The sequence below is a fragment of the Acinonyx jubatus genome, chromosome X, assembly GCF_027475565.1.
Source record: "Acinonyx jubatus isolate Ajub_Pintada_27869175 chromosome X, VMU_Ajub_asm_v1.0, whole genome shotgun sequence".
Taxonomy (NCBI): domain Eukaryota; kingdom Metazoa; phylum Chordata; class Mammalia; order Carnivora; family Felidae; genus Acinonyx; species Acinonyx jubatus.
Genome location: NC_069389.1, coordinates 72,148,738 through 72,155,516, shown reverse-complemented (window position 1 = coordinate 72,155,516; position 6,779 = coordinate 72,148,738). Strand labels below are relative to the sequence as shown.

The 6,779-nt window shown below is 37.2% G+C and overlaps 1 pseudogene; it reads right to left on the bottom strand.

Annotated features, from left to right (window-relative positions):
• Positions 1 to 581: 581 nt before the first annotated feature.
• LOC106988376 (small nuclear ribonucleoprotein G-like) lies at positions 582 to 1,068 on the bottom strand (annotated as a pseudogene).
• Positions 1,069 to 6,779: the final 5,711 nt, after the last annotated feature.

The window sequence follows — 6,779 nt, the reverse complement described above, 5'->3', positions numbered from 1 at the left end:
ATAAAAAAGTTGAATTGTAGACAGTCAATAAATGACTACTATCATTACTATTAACAACTAGCATTTAATAAGAATTATTGTGTGTTGGGGTGTTTTACATCTATTAATGCATTTAATATTAACAGTAACCAGAGTTACCATTATCAAATGGGAAAACTGAATTTAATAGAGACTATGTAACTTGCTAAATTTCAAATATCTAGTAAATGGTGGTATCCAGGATTTACTCTAGGTATTTATAATATTGAATGTATGAATTTTCATACTAAAATGACTTTTACACAAAAATATTAGAAAGACAAAAGAAAATAACTCATGAAAGAGTTTAGAATTGTAATAGATTTTAAATTTTGGTTCAAAACACTCTCTAGATGTTTATTCACTGCTTTTGAATCCAATGATTCCAACTGAGAAATGATTTATATTTTACAGACCAATGGAAAATACTCTTAATAGTTATTTTGAGTTTATGACCCTGTTCAATATATTATGAACTGAGGAACAGTATTAGAGAAAAAGAAAAGATTATTATTTTTTATTTTTTTACTATTACAAAAGTTTATTTTAACAAAAAAGCTGAATATGAAAATGCATGCTACCTGTTTTTTATATTGTAGTAAAACAGGTACTATGAAGAGGAGAGATATGTAGAAGCAGTTGGTTTCTTCCAGTGATCACACCCATTGTTTATACTCGTTCAAAGGCTTCTATCATGATGATACTATTTCCCTGTATTACCAATATTCCAATACTTCTGGGCCACTAGTTGTCATCTCCACACATTCACCTGTCACAAGATTCATAAAGGGATTGAACCCTTGTAATGTTCCTTGGATATGTCTACCACCATTTAATTTCAATGATAATTTCTTGTCAATAAATGTTTTCAACTCAGGAGGGTGAGCTTGATTCATGGTGTCTATGCTGCAAGATCAAAGATGCCTCCAAAAGGGAGAGAAATTTTTAAAAAGAACTGTTCTTTTAGTGAACAGAAATGTCTGTATTTGTAGAGCCCAGAGTTTGGGCTCTTTAAAGAAATTCGTAGAGGGGTGTCTGGGTGGCTCAGTCAGTTAACCGTATGAATTAGGCTCAAGTCATCATGTCACAGTTTGTGAGTTTGAGCCCTGCATTGGGCTCTGTGCTGACAGCTCTGAGCTTGGAGCCTGCTTAGCATTCTGTGTCTTCCTCTCTTTCTCCACCGCTCCCCCACTCATGCTCTGTCTCTCTTTCTCTTAAAAATCAATAACCATTAAAAAAAGAAATTAGTAGAATGATAAAAAAAATCTGAGACAGGAATGTGGAAATATCCTTTATAGATTAAAAAAATGAATAAGAAACCTTTAAAGACATATCAAACTATTTTTGTCTATCAGTATGTCTTCAACCAAATGTTTCCTGAGGGTCAAGGGTGGGGAACAATTTCAAAACAACAGATAATAACATATTGTTTCCAATTAACATTTCCTCACTCTTGTCTGTATCATATTTCCACTCTCTAATTCCAAAGTTTAAGACCTAGCAGTTTTACAGATCACTTTCTTCTTTTCTGTCCCTAACTGCAATTTCCACTGACTGTGTGTTTGCTTGTCTTTGAGACATGAACATTTTATTTCTATTTTTGGCACTGAACCCTAAATTGAACTTTTCAATGTAGAAGACACAGTGAATAAACATCTATCAGAGATTTGTTCTTTCTTTATTTATTTTAGAGAGGGAGAGAGAAAGAGAGAGAGACAGAGAGAGAGAGAGGGAGAAAGAGAGTGGGGGAGAGGGGCAGAGGGAGAGAGAGAATCTCAAGTAGGCTCAGCATGGAGCCGATTGCAGGGCTCAATCCCATGTCCCTGGGAACATGACCTGATCCAAAATCAAGAGTCAGACAGTCAACCAACTGAACCACCCAGGCACCCCTACATACTGGTTATTTGATGACTATAGGGACTTCATGAGATTAAAAATTCAGAAATAAAGTTCCTTGGTTTAGCAGAACCAAGAGAAGAGTTTACAAAATCTGCCTATTCTAAATATCTTAAAATGTGAAGTGCAAAGTAACTTCACTTTTCTAAAAATTCTTTCTGATATTGGTCTCAGAGCAGTTTTGACCCTAGTAGAGTCCCAAATTAAAGGAACTAATAATACCAATTCACTAACAGAAAAACAAATCACTTTTTCATAATTCCATAATCATGTCTTTCAGAATGACCTAAAAATTCCTGATAATGTTTAAATAAGTTTTTAAAGTTTATTCATTTTGAGACAGAGAGAACACATGCAGGGGAGGAGCAGAGAGAGAGGGAGAGATAGAATCCCAAGCAGGCTCTGCACTGTCAGTGCAGAGTCCAGTGCAGGGCTTGATCTCAGGAACTGCAGGATCATGACCTGAGCAGAAACCAAGAGTAGGATGCTTAACCGACTGAGCCACCCAGGCATCCCTGTTTAATTACATTTCTAAGTGAAATGAACTATTGAGTACATAATCACAGATAATGTCGTTTTATGAAATGAAGTTTCACATTATTTTAGGAAAAGCATTGCATCATATTTTAAATTGTCTTGGACATAAAGAAGAATATAATCCAGGAACTTCTTTGGGAAAGTAAGTTTTGACTGACTAACTAGTAAAACTCAACATTTACTGTTTACTATGCCAGGTTTCTAGATTTCTCTGCATCTTAAGCAATTTTCTTATGGTATTGTGGAAACTAGTTTCATTCAATGTGTCAGCAGAGGTAAAGGATGATTTATAATAAACATATCATTTTTGGGTGCCTGGGTGGCTCAGTTGATTAAGCAGCTGACTTCAGCTTAGTTCATCTTGTGGTTCAGGAGTTTGAGCCATGAGGGTTCTGTACTGACAGCTCGAAGCCTGGAGCCTAGTTCGGATTCTGTGTCTTCCACTCTCTCTCTGCCCCTCTGCTACTCATGCTCTGTCTCTTTTTCTCTCAAAAATAAATAAACATTTAAAAAATAAAAGAAACATATTTATTTTGTTTATAAAATGTTTACTTTCTTTTTAAAAATGTTTATTATTATTTTTTGAAAGAGAGACAGAGAGTGCAAGCAGGGGCAGGGCAGAGAGGCTCGGTCCCATGACCAAGACCTGAGCTGAAATCAAGAGTCAGACGCTTAAGTGACTGAGCCAACCAAGTGCCCCTATACAATGTATACAATGTTCCTTTAAAATAAAATCAGAGGACATTGCTGGAAGTGAGTAAAAGTTTTTAAACATATGACCTAAGTGCACATGTTCAAATTATAACTTCCATAAAAATGGCTTAGAAATAATGTAATTATTCAAAAGTAATTCAAAAGGTCATTCGTGTGTGGGCATGTGTGTAGAGAAATAGAGAGAGAGAGAGAGAGAGAGAGAGAGAAGAGACAGAGGACAAATTTTTTCTTTCCTCTATTGAAATATCTTTACTTTTACCTGCCCTACCAGGGTAGTTAATTTCACCTACCAGAATAGGTAAAAGTAAAGATATTTGCTCTTTAAAAATATAAAAAAGAAAGAATATTACTTTGTTCCTTACATCCCTCATACTCCCTCGTGTATATTAGTATATTGACCTCAACTGATAAAAAAGCAAAATTCTAGTTAATTACAGAGTAAGCCAAGCACTGTTATACCTGTTACTTTGGTTTTAATGTCCTTTCCTCTGCTTCTCTTTCTAGAAAATGCTTAAACACTCTTTAAACTCAACTGAAATATTCATTGTTTCATAATTTTTTTTCAGTTATTCTCACATTATTATTTTCCTACCATTTTGTAAATTTTAGACAAAACATTAAATTATTTTCTGATTCATAGTTTCCTCCTCTTACTCCCATACTACTATGAATTTGTCTAAAGGAAACACTATGACCAATTTATAATCTTCAGCATCTAGCACAGTTTCAGGCACAACAGAGTCTCAGAGAATTTGATGACTAAACCATATCAGGTTCATTACTTCCCTTAGGAACTAAAATTTGGGCATTAATACCAACAGGGTACTAATAATTTGTTCTACCAATAAAAGCAACAGGGGCACCTGGGTAGCTAAGTCAGTTAAGGGACTGACTCTTGATTTTGGCTCAGGTCATGATCTCATGGTTCATGAGATCCAGACCTGTGTTGGGCTCCACACTGATAGCACAGAGCCTGCTTGGGATTTTCTCTCCCTCCCTCTCTCTCTCTCTCCCTCTGCCCCTCCCCAACTCATTCTCTCTCTCTCTCTCTCTCTCTCTCTCTCTCTCTCTCTCTCTCTCTCAAAAAACTAAATAAACATTAAAAAAATAAAAGCAACATTTACACTACACTCATTTTCCAAGTTCATCTGAATAAAACAAAGAGAAGTAAAGTGTATTCTTATTTTGATTGCTATACTTTCATTAATTGTCTGAGTTGTTTTCTCAACTCTTCATTTTTTTAAAGAAGGTATAGCAACAATAAGTGAAAAACAATGCCCTGAAACTAAATGATTCTATTATTTCCAACATGGATATTATGGATCAAGGTCACTTCTCTGAGGCCAGTTCTGTGAAACTTAAATTATTCAGATGACTCCAGTCAATAATTAAGCAAGTAATCTAGCTAGCAAACAAATAAAAAGACGGTTGTTAAGAAAAGAGGGTTCATGGTGAGGAGTCAACATGGCAGAGAAGTAGGAATACCAGAATTTCCTCACCCCTCAAACACAGCAGTATTAAGATCAGAACACCTGGAATTCTAGGAATCCAAGCTACAATCTGACAGAAACATCTCCAGGGGAGTTCATAGACAGCTTGGCAGGAAAGTGGTGTGTGTTTGTCAATTGGGAGAGAGAAAATAGGTGGTGATCTAGGCATAGAACAGTGGGGGGATCCCCTTCGGTGGACAAACAAAATGAAGAGAAAGAGAGGCTGTGAAAGTGTGGGATTGTATTTTGAAAAGAGAAAAACCTCTCTGGACCATGGTCCAGAAAACGAAGAATACAAAGGGAGCCAATTTCTAATTTACAGCCTTAGGAGTGAAGACCTGAGATTTCAGGATTGCATAAGTATCTACAGACCAGAGTCGCTGCTGGTGCATGAGCCTATGCTGCTGCCAGTGCACCTTTGCCACTGCCTGTATGTGCGCCTGTGGGTAGATGAGCTTGGTAATGCTCTCTGGGGGGACACACTGCGAGAAAGCCGTCCCCTCCATCCAGTACTGTGAGAAAAGAACTCTTGAAGAATAAAAGATCCTGCAGGCACAAGCCAGAGGCCCTTTGTTGGATAGGCAGAGTGGCGCTATTCCTGGTCCACGAGGAATGGGATCCTTTAAGCATCCAGTTTTGAATCCCAGTTGAGTGCTGGGGAGGCACAGGAGACTATAGAGCAGAACAAACCAGCCCACCCTCGGCCATGCTGCTCTGAGAGGGCTGCCTGAACAGCATGATGTGGGACATGATTTGGGGAGGAGAAATTAGGGTGTCACCATTTTCCTCCCCATAACCAACATGGTGAGGCTTCAGGGAACAGGGAAGCAGCCCTCAGTGGAGGCAGAACCACTTACACAAAACTCCACTACTCTGAGCCTAGTAACTGCGTATCTACTGGAGGGAGATTGACACTCACTTAACCCAGTCAGCCCCTCCTCCAGACCAGAACAACCACCATTTCCAAGGCACCAACAGGCAAATGTCCTGTGGATTTGTATGTTAGTCTGTTTTATTGTTGTTGTTGTTGTTGCTCCTGCTACTATTGTGGTTTTCTTTTTATTATTATTTTTTTCTTTTCTTTCTTTCTCTCTTTTCCCTGCCTTATATTTCTACTCTCCTATTTTAAGTCTGTTCTTTTGTTGTTGTTGTTGTTTAATCAGGCACATTAACTCTATTCTTTTTACATCTTTTATGTATCTCCTTATTTTCTTCTCTCTCTTTCTGGATTAAGCCCTATAGTTTCTTTGATTCTCTGCCTGGTCTTTCTATCTGCCTCTATCATTCCTCTTGTAGTTTAGAATAAGGTTTCATTTCCTTCCCTTCTCCTTTTTTCCAAGGTTACTTCAATGAACAAATCAAAGTACACCTGGTGGATGTTCCAATCCACCTCTATGAGTAGTGAGATAAAGCAGCCAAAACGCAACAGCAGAGTGCATGTAACACACTCCAAAACCAGTTCCTGAAGTTCCAGGCCCTGGCCAGTGTATGTATGACCCCTACTTAATATTGTAGTACTCACAGGTGCAAGATATGTAACAAGCAATTAAAACATGTAAAGAACAGAAAACTAGCCAAAATGACCAAACAGAAGAGCTTTTTGCAAGAGAAATTCCAGGAAGAAATTATAGGCCAAAAATTGTTCAAAACGGATATAAACACTATATCTGATCAAGACTTTAGAATCATAGTTATAATACTAATATCTGGACTTGAAAAAATAATAGAAGACACAAGAAAAATTGATTGCTGCAGTGACTGAGAAACTAAGAAATAGTCATGATGAATTAAGAAATGCTATATATGAGGTGCAAAATAAACTGGTTGCAGTGGTAGCAAGGATGGGAGAAGCAGAGGAGAGAATAGGTGAAATAGAAGATAAAATTAAGGAAAATGGTGAGGCTGAAAAAAAGGAGAGAAAGAAAATTAGTAGGCCATGAGAGAAGAATGTGAGACCTAAGTGATTCAATGAAATGAATTAATATCCATATCACAGGAGTTACAGAACAGGAAGAAAGAAAGAAAGGGGGAAAAGATTTATTTGAACAAATTATAGCTGAGAACTTTCTTAATCTGGGGAAGGAAATAGGCATCCAAGTCCAGGAGGTACAGAGAACTCCTTTC